Genomic DNA, 15,720 nt, shown 5'->3' with positions numbered 1-15,720 from the left:
AACCACTGCCACCAGATCCCGCTCCCCCTGCCCTCCTTGAAGTTTGACCCATAGGGTCTCAGTTAAGCCTTCCTCTGGTCCCATTTGGAAGGCAGAACTGGTATACTGTTTCCTAACATAAAGCACAACCCCCCCCCCACCTTTTTCCCCTTCCTATCTCTTCTAAACAACCTATAGCCCTCTATGTCTACTGCCCAGTCAAAAGTTTCATCCCACCATGTCTCCACTAGGCCAACCAGGTTAATTTTACTACTTGCAAGCAGAAGAGCAAGCTCCTCCTGCTTGTTCCCCGTGCCTCTCGCATTAGTGAAGAGACACCTTAATCCCCCCGAGAAAGCCCTGGGCACCCCCCCTTCCTGAGAGACAACTGGTCCCTTGGTATATACCTGAGCTCTTACCTGGGCAGGTCCTACACCTGGTTGAATTATCTCTTGCTCCTGTGGATCCCCATCCCCTGATGAACTTAGTTTAAAGCCCACCGGAGGATGTCAGGGATTCTCAGTCCCTGCTGAACATGTGGTGTATAGAAACCAGCTATAAAGTCATTATACATTTTTAAGCAATAACTTTATAGCTGGTTGGACTTTTTAAATGCGCAATAGTTCATTTGTACATGTAGCCAGTTTAAATGTATGGTGCAGTTGAGAAGTGAATTATGCAATAGATAACATGTAGAGGGGGCCTAGGAGTATACCATAGATTGTGCCTGAAATGGAGCCTCAATAGATTACTCATATTATGATACTCAAATAATGCTACCAGAAGGAATCTCTTCTTCATCCTTTTCAAAGTAACCTCATGCAATTTTGCCAAACAAGAACATTTTATCACAAAACTGAAGTCATAGTTTCATAGTTGGTAGGATCAGAAGAGACCTGAGCAGATCACCAAGTCCAACCCCCTGCCATGCAGGAAAAAGTACTGGGGTCAAATGACCCTAGCAAGGTGTACGTCTAGCCTCCTCTTAAAGACCCCCAGGGTAGAAGCCAGCACCACTTCGCTTGGAAGTTGGTTCCAGATCCTAGCCACCCTGAGGGTGAAGCAGCGCCTCCTGATGTCTAGTCTGAATCTACCCTCTGCCAGTTTGTGACCATTATTTCTAGTCACTCCTGGTAGTGCTTGGGGGAACAGGGAATCCCCCAATGCCTGCTGGTCCCCTCTGACTAGTTTGTAACAGGCCCACTAGATCCCCCCCTCAGCCTTCTCTTGTGGAGGCTGAACAGGGTCAGGTCCCATAGCCTCTCCTCGTAGGGCTTGCCCTGCTGCCCCCAATCATGTAAGTGGCCCTCCTCTTGACCCTCTCCATGTTGTCCACATCCTTCTTGAAGTGCGGTGCCCAGAACTGGACGCAGTACTCCAACTGTGGCCTGACCAGTGTTGCATAGAGGGTGAGGATCACCTCCTTGGACCTGCTTGAGATGCATCTGTGGATGCACGACAAGGTGCGGTTGGCCTTCCTGACTGCCTCCTCACACTACCGGCCCATAGATTCATAGATGCTAGGGTCGGAAGGGACCTCAATAGATCATCGAGTCCGACCCCCTGCATAAGCAGGAAAGAGTGCTGGGCCTACATTACCCCAGCTAGATACACATCCAACCTTCTCTTGAATACCCCCAGGGTAGGGGAGAGCACCACCTCCCTTGGGAGCCCGTTCCAGACCTTGGCCACTCGAACTGTGAAGAAGTTCCTCCTAATATCCAATCTAAATCTGCTCTCCTCTAGCTTGTGCCCATTATTTCTTGTAACCCCCGGGGGCGCCTTGGTGAATAAATACTCACCAATTCCCTTCTGTGCCCCCCTGACGAACTTATAGGCAGCCACCAGGTCGCCTCTCAACCTTCTCTTGCGGAGGCTGAAAAGGTCCAGTTTCTCTAATCTCTCCTCGTAGGGCCTGGCCTGCAGGCCCTTAACCATACGAGTGGCCCTTCTCTGGACCCTCTCCAGATTATCCGCATCCTTCTTGAAGTGCGGCGCCCAGAATTGCACGCAGTACTCCAGCTGCGGTCTGACCAGCGCCCGATAGAGGGGAAGTATCACCTCCTTGGACCTATTTGTCATGCATCTGCTGATGCACGATAAAGTGCCATTGGCTTTTCTGATGGTTTCGTCACACTGCCGACTCATGTTCATCTTGGAGTCCACTAGGACTCCAAGATCCCTTTCCACTTCCGTGCCACCCAGCAGGTCATTTCCTAGGCTGTAGGTGTGCTGGACATTTTTCCTCCCTAGATGCAGCACTTTGCATTTCTCCTTGTTGAACTGCATTCTGTTGTTTTCTGCCCACTTGTCTAACCTGTCCAGGTCTGCTTGCAGCTGCTCCCTGCCCTCCGGCGTGTCCACTTCGCCCCATAGCTTAGTGTCATCTGCAAACTTGGACAGAGTACATTTCACCCCCTCGTCCAAGTCGCTGATGAAGACATTAAAGAGTATTGGTCCAAGCACCGAGCCCTGCGGGACCCCACTGCCCACACTCTTCCAGGTCGAAACCGACCCATCCACCACAACTCTCTGGGTGCGACCCTCCAGCCAATTCTCCACCCACCGGACTGTGCAGTAATCCAAGTCACAGCCCCTTAACTTGTTCACCAGTATGGGGTGGGATACCGTATCAAAGGCCTTCCTGAAGTCCAAGTATACGACATCCACCACTCCTCCTGCGTCGAGGCGTTTTGTGACCTGGTCATAAAAAGAGACTAGATTGGTCAGGCACGATCTACCTGCCACGAACCCGTGCTGGTTTCCCCTCAGCATAATTTGTCCTGCCGGGCTCTCACAAATATGAGCCTTGATGATTTTCTCAAAGATTTTGCCAAGGATGGAGGTGAGACTGACTGGCCTATAGTTACCCGGGTCCTCCTTCCTCCCCTTCTTGAAAATGGGAACCACATTGGCCCTTTTCCAGTCCTCCGGGACTTGACCCGTGCGCCACGAGCATTCAAGTATTCCCGCCAGTGGCTCTGCAATGATGTCAGCCAGTGCCTTCAGTACCCTCGGATGGAGCTCATCCGGGCCTGCCGACTTAAAGGCATCCAGTTCCTCCAAGTGACCCTGCACCACCTCAGGGTCCACGCATGGAAGTCTGGTGCCTTGGTGCTGCCTCCCTACACTCCCAGTGAGAGACTTGTCATGCCTCTCGCTTAGGAACACTGAGGCGAAGAACTCGTTGAGGAGTTCAGCCTTGTCCCCTCTGTCCGCCACCAATTGTTTCTGCCCATTTAGCAGGGGTCCTATTCCTCCCTGGGCCTTCCTTTTACTCCCTATATATCTAAAAAACAATTTCTTATTGTCTTTTACTTGGGTTGCCATCCTCAGCTCCATGGTAGCTTTGGCCTGTCTAACTGCCTCCCTACAAGCACGAGCAGAAGAGGTATATTCCTCTTTGGTGATCTCTCCCTGTTTCCACTTTTTATGTGCTCCCCTTTTGGCCCTTAGTCTGCCCTGGATTTCTCTGGTCAGCCAGGGAAGCCTCCTGGCCCCTTTCCCTCTTTTACCTCGCACGGGGATCGTCTCGCTTTGTGCTCGAAGGATAGCTTCCTTAAGGCACAGCCACCCTTCTTGGGCTCCCATCATTTCAAAACTACTACTCTGCAGTGCATCCTTCACTAATCGCCTGAGTTTGCTGAAATCAGCTTTCCTAAAGTCCAGCACGTTCACCCTACTGGTTACCTTACCCACTCGACGCCTTATGTTGAATTGTACTTTTAGGTGATCACTGTCCCCCAGATGGCTACCGATCTGTAGGTCCCCTACTATGTCATCCCCCGTTGCCAATACCAGATCCAGTAAGGCATTCCCCCTAGTGGGACCATGTACCTCCTGCGTCAGGTGGAGGTCCTGTACACAGGTTAGAAACCTGCGTGAGCGGTGGGACTTTGCTGTCTGTGTCTCCCAGCAGATGTCCGGGTAGTTTAGGTCCCCCATGACCACCGCCTCTTTAGCTTTTATGGTCTCTGAGAGTTGCCTCAGGAGCCCCAAATCTATTTCTTCCCCTTGATGTGGGGGTCTGTAGCAGACCCCTACCACCAAATCCTTTTCTCCTTGCCCCCCATGTAGCCTAACCCACAGTCCTTCTACTTCCTCATCCTTTGATTCTGTCTTGATGAGGGTTGATGTATATTGCTCCTTAACATAGAGCGCAACCCCTCCCCCCCTTTTCCCCACTCTGTCCTTTCTGTACAATCTATAGCCCTCAATATGTACCGCCCAGTCGTGGGATGGATCCCACCAGGTTTCCGTCAGCCCCACTAAGTCATAGTCGTTTAGTGCAACCAGGAGCGCTAGTTCATCCTGCTTGTTCCCCATGCTCCTAGCATTAGTATATAGGCACTTGAGCCCTGTGACTGGTGCTTTTGCTACCCCCTCGCTCCAAGTCCTAAAGGGCTTTTTGTCTCTAACCTTCCCGTTCCTTACCTGTGCCGTATTGCTGTCCACCCCCTGTCTTTCACGTTCCCAAAGCTCTCTTTCTTCAGGCTGGGCTGTCCTTGTGGGTGCCACCTGGTTTGGTGGTCCACAGCCTCCCCCACCCTCATCTTCCCCTCCCCCCGACGAGCCTAGTTTAAAGCCCGCCGGAGGAGATCCGCCAACCTGGAAGAAAACACACGCTTACCTTTGGGGGACAGGTGAAGCCCATCCCAGCTGAGCATGTCCCTCGTTGTAATGTGTGGGTCATTGTCCAGGAAGCCGAAGCCTGCCTCGAGACACCAATTCCGAAGCCGCCAGTTGGTCTCTCGGATGCAGTTCTCATGCCGTCTTCCGCGTCCGTTCACTGGTAGGATGGAAGAGAATACCACCTGTGCACCAAATTCCCTCAGCACGCCGCCCAGAGCCTGGTAGTCCGCCATCAGGTGATCGGGGGTTCTCCTGGCCGCATCATTAGTACCCACATGGACAAGGACCATGGGGTAGTAATCGGTGGGCTTGATCCTGGCCTGGATTACCTCCGTCACATCCTGAATCTTAGCTCCAGGCAGGCAGTAGACCTCTCGTGCTGAAGGGTCCTGGCGACAAATGGGCCCTTCCGTACCTCTCAGGATGGAATCGCCTATGACGAGCACGCGTCTCCTCCTCTTCTGGGTCCTCTCGGATCTCTTGATCTGTTTGGAGTGTGAAGAATGTGGCATTTCTTCCTGCCCAAGGGTTTCCTCCTCCCTTTCCATCTCCTGCAGAGTCGCCAAGGCCTCGTACCTGTTCTCCAGTCGGACTGGAGAAGCTTGTACCTGCTCGCTGCGAGCCGCTCCGGTCCTGGCTGTGACCATCTGCCACTCTGCTGTGGAGGTCCTTCCCTGGGCTGCTTCTTCCTTGGGTGCCTGGTCCTGCAGAGAAAGGAAATAACTGTCAATTTCCTCCTCCGCCTCCCTGATCCCCCTCAGCCTGCTAACCTCCTCCCGGAGCTCCCTCACCTGTGCCTCCAGAGCCCTAAGCCGGGCACCTGCCGGACAGGTGTGGGGGCTCCCAATCTCTGCCCCCCCCGGCCCTGCTGGGGATCCCCCGCAGGCCGGGAGGTAGGGGGACATCAGGTCCCCCATGTGTTCGGTCTGGGTGGAGGCCTCAGACCACCCCCGGTTAGCCTTGTCCCCCTGGGCAGAGGCCCTAGCAGCACTCCTCGTATACATCCTTCTAAGCTGCTATTTGTAGACCTGTGTGGTGTCTACGTCCTACCCGTACAGGAGTCCCACTCCTGGACCTCCCAGCCCGCCCGCTGGCGCGAACGCCTGCACAAACGCTGGCGCGCTCTGTTCGCGCTGCGCGGCTCGGGAGCGCGGCTCCCTACCGGCTCAGCTATATGGGACCCAGAGGGCTTCCCCTCCGGATCCGGCTCAGCTGTGCCGAGGCCCTCCGCCCCACTTACCTTCGGGGGATCAGCTGCTGCTGCCCCCGCTGCCGATTCCTCTGCTGCTGCTGCTGCCGCCGCCGCCGCCGCTGCCTTGGGTCAAAAGTTAGTTATGAGGCACACGTGCGTGCGGGACACACGTGTGCCTAACTCCTCTCCTTCCCGCTGCTGCTTCCCAAGTGAGGGAACTATGTCACCCTGCGGCTATGAACCTGTGGTTTGAATTACCCGCCCCCGCTCTAACGGCCAATCAGGCGCCTCGGTCTACCCGGAAGTGCCTGCCGGCAGTTCTGCCCCCTACGCTCCCCTGCTGGGGGGATCCGCTGCCGCGGAAGCCTGCTCCCTAAGGGTTAGCCCTTGAGGGGGCTTGCTGGCCTGGGGGGCAGTCCCCTCCCTAGCCCTCCCTGTTTGCGCGCTCTGTTCGCGCTGCGCGGCTCGGGAGCGCGGCTCCCTACCGGCTCAGCTATATGGGACCCGGAGGGCTTCCCCTCCGGATCCGGCTCAGCTGTGCCGAGGCCCTCCGCCCCACTTACCTTCGGGGGATCAGCTGCTGCTGCCCCCGCTGCCGATTCCTCTGCTGCTGCTGCTGCCGCCGCCGCCGCTGCCTCGGGTCAAAAGTTAGTTATGGGGCACACGTGCGTGCGGGACACACGTGTGCCTAACTCCTCTCCTTCCCGCTGCTGCTTCCCAAGTGGCATCAGTGATGACTCCAAGATCCTTTTCTGCCTCTGCACTGATGAGAAGCGAGTTCCCCAGCCTGTAGGTATGCTGCTCATTCTTCCTCCCCAGGTGCAGCACCTTGCATTTGTCAGTGTTGAAACCCATCCTGTTCTCATCCACCCACCCCATAACCTGTCTAGGTCTGATTGCAGCCTATTCCTCCCGTATAGTGTGCCTACATGCCCCCACACCTTAGTGTCATCAGCAAATTTGAACAGGGTGCTTTTTACCTGCTCGTCCAAGTCAGTGATGAAGATGTTGAACAGTGTGGGCCCAAGGACTGAGCTCTGGGGGACCCCACTGCCCACATCCTTCCAGATCGAAAATGACCCATCCACCACCACTCTCTGGGTGCAGCCCTCCAGCCAGTTAGCGACCCATTTGACTGTGTAGATGTCAATGCCACAGTCCCCTAGTTTTTTAATGAGAACGGGGTGAGAGACAGTGTCAAAGGCCTTCCTAAAATCCAAAAAGACTACGTTCACTGCTACCCCTGCATCTAAGGATTTTGTGACCTGGTCATAGAAGGCCACCATGTTGGTCTGACAGGACCTGCCTCTAATGAAGTTATTTGGGCCAAGAGACTCAAAGGCACTCAGGTGTCTATACTGTATCTGAGTTTTGGTTTTTTTCATGAAATCCCAGATCCTGAAATCATTTATTACAAGATACAGATTTATCTTAAAAGAATATTGCTTCTACTCACACTTGTGAGAAAAGAAAGTTTGAACCCTAAAGTTTCAAGAACAAAAAACAAATTAAAAAATCACTAACTTTTTAATCTTGTGATATTTAAGGTAGGGAAATTAAAGTATTTAGGAACAGTAATCATTGAAGACAATCAAATAACTAAATAAATCTTGGCAAGAATTCGTAGTGCTAATACATGTCCACTGAGTCTGCATAAAAAAAATTAAAATCTCAAGAAACTTTAAAATCCAGTTTCATAGAACAATTGTTCAACCTGTCCTTTTATACAGATGTGAATTCTGAATGTTGACAAAGGCAAATGGAAAAAAGCTGCAAGTGTTTGAAAAACAAAGTGATAGGGAAAATATTTGGTGCACTGCAAGAAAATGGAGTATAGAAGAGAAGACAAGAGCTTGTGGACCTTTACAAAAATGGAGTCCCTGAGCAAGATAAGAGCACAGAGAATGAAATGGGCAAGATATATTATGAGAACCAATAAGAGAAGTCACATGAGGCAGATTTTGGAAGCTGAGGTGAAAGCTGAGGTAGACCAAAGCACAGATGGGAAGAAAACACAAAAAATTGATCTGGAAGAGATAGGTGAAGATGCAACAATGTAGAAGGACAATGCACAAGAGAGGAGGAGACAGGAGGCTGTGATTATAGTGGTTATAGAGCCCCAAGGCCTGTGAAACCAGAGAGAGGGAGCTTTAAGGCATTTTTTTTTTATTTTGGGTAGATAAATCACATTTGTTTGTTTTTAACAGTTAGGGTTAGCAATACTGCTTACTCAATACAAAAATAACTTAGTAAACAGAAGAATCTAACCTTCTAGGTATTCATGTAGACTGGAAGCTAGGGCTGCATGTGAAGCTAGTGACTGGTACAGAATTCAGCTACTTCAGTCAGAACCAGGATCTTCTCTTTGCTTTAAAACAAAATTAAACAATGCTTATTAAAGTGTGTTGAATATTTGCCCAATGTAAAACTGTAACACAGAGCCGATGCCCCTATTCCTAGTGAGATCTGAGAAAGAAATTAATTTGTACATGTAGCCAGTTTAAATGTATGGTGCAGTTGAGAAGTTAATTATGCAATAGATAACATGTAGATGAGGCCTAGGAGTATACCATAGATTGTGCCTGAAATGGGGCTAGCCTGGCTGAATGGACTAGACTCTTGCAAGGTTTCTACAGGCCCCAAGGACTCTTTCCTCATAAGAATAAACAATATAAAAGCTATGGCAAGAGATGGGAGGTGAGGCCAGTGGACCCCTATGAGTCTTACAAAAACATAATATATTAAGAAACACAACCACGCATTTTCTTTGACTAATAGTTAGGACTCACTACTGTGATCAGTGTTCAAGTCTTGAATCACAGAAAAGTCATTAAGCTAGTGCGTACATTGTTTAAAAAATATCTGAGATATGAATTTTCCTTCTGCAAATGGCTGAATATTCTAGAAAGCATCTTGCATCCAACATGATTAAGAGGGGTCTGACTAAGAAAGCATGACTTTTTAGATTCCCTCTCTAAATATACATGGCACATAGGCATTTACAGCAGTCATTTCTTCAAATACTAATAGGAGCAGAGCACTGAAACTTGTGAGCATCATACTGCTATTTTATATCTTAGTTCTCTACTTCATTATTATGAATAAAAGCCTTTTAGATCTGGAGGAACTTGATTTAAATCATGCATCTTCCCTAAACTGTGTCCTAATTACATATAATGTTAAATGACAATTTATAGAAAATGCAAACAAATCTTAAATGTTATTTTATACTTACTTAGCATTTGAAATACACACACACAATGATTTTTTTTCTGAATTTTAGAAATAGGTTAAACACAAACTTCATGGATATCCCTGATCAGTAAATTCTATATCCATGACAGTTACTATTTCAGCAGGAAAACAATTTTTTCCAAGTACCCCTATTTAAAAAATGCTAACTACATTTAGCATATAAGTCTATGGCAGAGGAGATAGAATGTGAATTAAATACATGGAACGTTGTTAAACCAGATTCTCAGTTAGGAGAACATGACATGGCTCTTAAGTGCACACAGAATTTGTCTATAGCTTCTCCCTTCTGAGGAGCTGCTACTAAGAAAAAAGTCCTTCACCTTCAGATCCCATCCTGTATGTGCTCAAGGCCAGAAATTAGGCAGAGTAGACAGGTAGAGGGGTTCTAAGTCTATATGCCGGTTTTCTAAGAGCCAGAGAACAGCACTGGTGAAGAACAGTGCTCTGAACCATCTGCTTTAACTGCTGGCTTTGGACACAGTGTGCGTCTACAAATGCATTTAAGCATAACTAAATTTAATGCTCATTCAGCAATTTTTAGCAGGCATTTACACATGTAGGTACTTAGCACTAAAGTCAGTGTACTTGGCACTAAAGTTAGTCCCAAGTCCCCGCAGCCCTGCCATGTTCCCCTGATGGCTGGGCAGACCCAGCACTAAAGTTAGTGTCAGGTTGCATCTACATGTGCTTTAATACACTTTAATTAATTATGCCTATATCTGATACGTTTATTTGTGCAACTACCTTAATTTCTCCATTTTTAATGTGCATTAAGGGTGTGCACATGTAGATATGCACCATAATACATGTTATATTAGGCTAATGCACAGTAATGCGTCTCATGGAGATGCGTCCATAGGGAAATGACACTGGAATGTATAGGCTCATTTCTTAGTTTCAGGTTCAGCAGGAAAGCAGTCTAGAAATGGAGCTAGTGTACAGCCAGTGCCAAAATACATATTGGACTTCCTTAAATGGCAACAGGAGCAGGATCTGAGTAATTTTCATAGTCAGAAGTGAAGAAATATGAACCAAGATTGAGGGCTAATTTATGCCTAGTAGGTGCAATGCTGAATGGTGATTCAAAGCTGAGTCACACAAAATGGAACATGGGGAGGAAATAACATGCTAGGTTCTGCTAGTGTTTATAAGTAAAGCACAGACTGTTACATTTAGTATGATGCATTCTTCTTCTCCCAATATGCCTAAATACTGTCTTAGGCTCTCAATATAAGTATACAAAGGCTTCTAGCTGAGAAAGGTCATGAACTTGGAAAAGGGGGTGGCCAATCAATGCACAATAGAGCATTTCACAACTGCATAAAATGGCAGGCTACCTGTTAGGAATAGGTATATCGTTCATGGCTCTGAAGCATGTAAAACTGACTCTGAAGCCTAAGACTTATAACTAGGAAATGAGATTATTATGTGGTCAGAAAGCTGGATCTTACATTTTGGAACATATAAGCTGCTTCCTCAGAGCCCGTCAAAATGGAGACTCTTCTAAACTGAATAGACCCCTAATGAGAACAAGCAGCTTTTTCAGGCAGAATTCCTTTCTAAACCAGAGGGAGATATCTTCATGGCAAGGATAAATCCAATGCCAGGAAAATAAGTAAAAATATTTTCATAGCTTATTATGATATTTTCCATTCATTTATTTAGCTTACTGGCCTCTTTGCACTAGGTGTTATCCAACAGCATAAGGAATCCAACTACCTACTCTAAGGTGAGGGACCAGTAGTTCTATGGAGGAAGTAATTTGCTTCCTGCTTATTCCAGTAGTTAATTATCTCCCCCGTGGCACTGGCCAGAGCAGACTTAGGACCAACCAAGGCTTTACCCTCTCTTCATCCGTGCTCATACACTCATGAGAAAGGGAGTAGAATTCCACAGAAACAGGTACTCCTCCATGCTATTATCAGGAATACGTGTATCCTGTGCACAGGAGCTCAAGGGCAACTTATACTGCCTAACTTTCTTGAACTTCTGCTTATGACAAAAATAATCATCCATAAATATGTACAATTTATATACTATTTTAAAAAAACTGACAGTTTTAGTTACTAGTCCCCATGAAGACTCTTTAATCAGAGTAACTGGCCATGAGAGGATTTACATTACATGTGGCAAGCCAAATGATTACACATCTAAAAGCCATGTTACACATTGCTCTTTGAGCTGGTCAGATGTTGATTACTGTTAGTGCTAGCTCAAGTTTGGAGCAGTCACACCTTAAGGCTAAAAACCTTCTCTGGCTGCCCCCATTGTCTGGCTGTCTGTACAGCTATAACTTGCCACTAGAGGGCTGGTGAGCAAGGGCCTGGCTAGGAGGTACAGCTATGAGGGCCCTAAAGGGCTGGTAAGGTAGGACAGGTTTCCATCCCTGCTCTAGGTGGGGGTTTGAGAGACAGGTTGGGCAGGAACATGAAGTTGGGAGGTGGAGAGTTAATGGGATGTGGGTAGGTAATGGAATGGGAGATGAAAACGAAACAGGTGGGGAAAGGGTGGGGAAATTAAGGAAGTCAGCCACTGAAGGATGAAATAAAAAGAAAAATTTTAAAAGAATTTGAAAAGAAATATAGAGGAAATAAATTTAAGAAGTGGATAGGGGTCTGCATCCTGGGATGCTGGAGGACTGCAACTTCGGCAGCTTATCTGTGGTGAGGGGCCCACACATCAATGGAAAATGAGCTGGGCAATGCAGATCAATCATAAACCTGCCCAGGAGTGGCAAAATTATAAACTGCCTAAAGTGTGCTTAAAAGTAGTTTTAGGTGTTAGTGTGTGGATAATCCAAGGGGTTAAGAGGTCCAGCAACTGCCTAAAATTAATGTGTAACAAGGTCCTAATTTAATTTTTACATCCTAACACAAATTTAATACTACATCTGATGAAGTTTATTTTTTGGGGCGGGGGGCGGGGAGGGCTTGGCTTAAATAAAGATAAACATTATAAATACATCACTGAATTCCCAGTTTTAACAAGAGATGGAGACATATGGATAAAAAGAAACTTGACTGACCCACTTTTGTAACACAACTTCTAACTAAATATCCTACAATAAGTATATGAAATAGTGTGATATTCTTTGCTAAAATGGACTGTCACTATAAAAAATGGATCCTGGTGACTTAGTGCTCAAAAGTCACAAGATCTGAAGTATGGGCTCAATCCTGTTATTGTTTTAGGCTACGGGAATCTTCCATCGACTTCAGTGAGAATAATATCAATCCCTGTAATACATAATAAATTATTGGGATTGAAATTTGTCTCTGCTTCATACGCAAATGGAAGAAGAAGATATCAAATGAATTAATTCACAAGTATGAATTCCTAGAGAAGTAACTATAATATAGCACAGCTGACAAATGGAAGAAGAAGATATCAAATGAATTAATTCACAAGTATGAATTCCTAGAGAAGTAACTATAATATGGCACAGCTGACAAGGGTAAAAATTATCAGCTTATTTTGGTGAAATTCAGTCAGTCGGGTTTCATTTCTTCTGGGAAATATTATTAAGACATTAACAAAACATTATTACGTAGATGCCCTGTCATGAAGTGAATTCAGATTTGAAGTGACTGAGTTATGTGCTAGGAATTGTTCAAAGAACTCACCAACCCTAGATTTTTTTATACATTAAGAGTTCTAATTCTGCTTCCTATTATATCTGTTCAAATCCAGACAAATGTTACGGAAATAGATGGATTGATGCTTGATTTACTTGAGGGTAAATATGAATAGAATATAGGTGTTTGTTTCAGGTCCTCAGAAAACATATATTAGTTAGCTAATTATTGCAGTGAATTGTCTATTATTATGTTTGTTTAACTCATTAAAACTGATCTGAAGTACAGACAGAAAAAAAATAGATGGTTCAAGACAGCCACCCATCACAAAGAGCCACTAAGAAAAAGTGCCCAAAATGTTAGATGTAATCAAGAATAACTCCATCTCTGGACAATCTACAAGTCTTGTTCAGACTAGGAACAACCAAGGAACTGCTGAACATAAACAGACAAAAAACTGTCAGGATTTAAAGGACACCTACTTATTCGGTTGAACTAGACATAGGAACTTTCTGCAAGTGACCTGAATTATACCAGTATACTACAGGAGGGCCTTACGCAGTATAACTAAAACTTCCTCATGTCTTCTAAAAATACCCAGACTAATCCAACCTGGATTTGCATTAGTTTTTATTCAGGGTCATGTCACACTATATTTAACCAGTATGTTCAGGTCCTTCTCTTCCTCTGCTTCTTTCATCTTATAAAAAATGTTGTTGGTATTGCTCCTCAGCTGCAGGATTTTCCACTTTGTATTATTGAATCTAAGGCCACATCTATTGCTTCTCTACACAAGGTTACCATTCTTCTAGTATAGCAGTTCAGTGTTCCTCCATATTGGCAATTCTTTCCAGTTCGTTTCATCCTAAATACAAATCTAGTTCTGTCAAACCTTGCTAACAAAAATGTTATTCAGGATGGGTCCCAGGAACAATCCCCAAGAAACACCAGAAGTAACTTCTCTCCATTCTGTTACTTCTTCTTCATCATAATCTGTTGTACTCCCTTGAGCAAATGCATAATTCAGTTTACAATTGTCCCACTTCATATTTATTTCTATATTGTTGATTATTCATTCTTTCATAGTTTCATAGTTTCATAGTAGCTAGAGTCGGAAGGGACCTAGGTAGATCATCTAGTCCGACCCCCTGCCTTAGCAGGAAAGAGCAATCTTTCTTCTAAGGCTTTGCATGAGATTGACTGCAATCTTCTTGGCCTATTTTTTCCTGGATATTATTTTTTCCTCCTTTGGGTTTTTTTATTTTTTTTTTAATATAGGCACTACATTTGCTACTTTTCAACTATGGAGTATTACTTCTGTAACAGATGCATTGAAGGTCCATGCTGCAGGACTTTTTATTTAGTGACTCATTTCTTTCCATTGTTTGTGGTGGACATAATCTAGAACCCTCAATCTTATCACAATAACCAATCCAAGTGTTGCTTCCACATCAGATTCACTAATTTCTGTTACTTCTTTCCCATTTGATAACTTGATAACTTGTCATTATCCTCATTTACACTTTCATCCTTCTTGAAGATGGAGGCAAAGAATTAATTTGCTACTTGGGCCATGTCTAACTAATCCCTAATCTCCTCTCCCACTTCTGTCTACAGTGGCTCCACTTCTTCCTTCCTGATCTTCTTTTTGTTTGTGTGAATGAAACACTTTTTGCTGACAATGTCTTTGCAAAGTCCAGCTAATTATTCAGCCATTCTCTCTACGGTTACTAATTTCTGAAGAGCAATAATGGTTAAGTCACGGTTGTTTCTACTAATTCATCTCAGAGTGGCATGGAAACAGGAGAACACAAGATGCACCAGAAGGGGGAAGAGGTTCAGTTAGCTCTGCATTTGTGACAATACTTTTCTTTGTTTAGAAATATTTATTTAAATATTTTCCAAAAAAAATCAAGTCCATAATCTCTTTCTCCTCACATCTTGATTCCTAAGTAGATAGTGATCTCAAGTTTCAGTACGTTACAGAACAATTTATGACTAGGATTTTTTTAACTTCATCATTTAACAGTCATTTCTAGAAACAGTAAGCATGCCACTAAACTGTGTTGCTATGTTGTCATCCTCCAAAATTGGCCTAAGGTCAGATGTGCACATCATCTGCACAGGGGATATAATATCCCCAAATGGCCATGACCATTTAAAACAGATGTACTAAAAAGCAGTGTTTAGAGTGAAATGTACTCCATATACTTGTTGGAATAAACAATGAAAATGAGCCTCCTTAGATGCCCAGACAAGAAGGCACATGCCTATAGGTGATTTAAAATTTTTCCGCTATTTAGAGACCCAAATGCAAAATAATATTTAGCTTAGAGACATCATGTGGATTTGTGAGGTTCTCTGGATCCATGACAAACAAATGAGTGCTATTTATCCATTGTACACAGAGCTTTTATTTGTGACAAATAATATTTGGGAAAAATAACAAGCAGTATATAAAATACTCATTTAACAAATCACCTAAGTAAAATTTGTTAGCATAACACAGATTTATACAGATTAGGGAAAGCAGAAAGAGGAGATAAATACCTTTGTTCCCACTGGCCATGTCTACATGAGATGCTGACCGTGCAGTTGTTACTACATAGTCATTTGTATAAGCAAGCACTAAATGACCGCATAGTAACCTGGGTTACTGTGCAACAGCACCAACAAACAGTTTTTTTGTGATGCTACTGTGCAGTAGCATTGCATCACGGTTTTTGCCTTGAGACGTTACTGCACAGTAGTATCAGGTTACTGTGCAGTCAGCATCTTGTGTAGACACAGCCACTGTGTGGAGTCCTAGTTTAAGCTGAGTGATGCAGAACCTAAGATCAGGACAGGAAAAACTTTGTTATCTGACACCCATGGGGAATGGAGGGTGCCACATAACAAAATATGCCGGATAACTGAGCAGCCCAAACTGAGTGGCCTATTTGGGCCACTGCCTGTCCCACTGTGTCTGGGATGTTGACACCCCTCCAGCCACGTTGTCGCCCCTCCTGCCACATCGCCACCCCTCCTGCGGGCCCCATGAGACAGGGAGGGGGGAACCGCACAAGCTGCTATGTCCTGGGGCGTGGG

The 15,720-nt window shown here is 45.5% G+C and overlaps 1 long non-coding RNA gene across 1 annotated transcript; it reads right to left on the bottom strand.

Annotated features, from left to right (window-relative positions):
* Positions 1 to 4,218: 4,218 nt before the first annotated feature.
* LOC149865887 (uncharacterized) lies at positions 4,219 to 5,980 on the bottom strand. The gene is made up of 3 exons (XR_016441560.1): positions 5,852 to 5,980; positions 5,188 to 5,315; positions 4,219 to 5,096 (listed from the first exon to the last, which is right to left on the bottom strand). It is a non-coding gene; the product is annotated as an uncharacterized LOC149865887 (long non-coding RNA).
* Positions 5,981 to 15,720: the final 9,740 nt, after the last annotated feature.

Source organism: Crocodylus siamensis, chromosome 4 (genome assembly GCF_052110815.1).
Source record: "Crocodylus siamensis isolate JL-2025a chromosome 4, ASM5211081v1, whole genome shotgun sequence".
Lineage (NCBI taxonomy): Eukaryota > Metazoa > Chordata > Crocodylia > Crocodylidae > Crocodylus > Crocodylus siamensis.
This window is presented reverse-complemented; position numbering and strand designations above follow the sequence as displayed.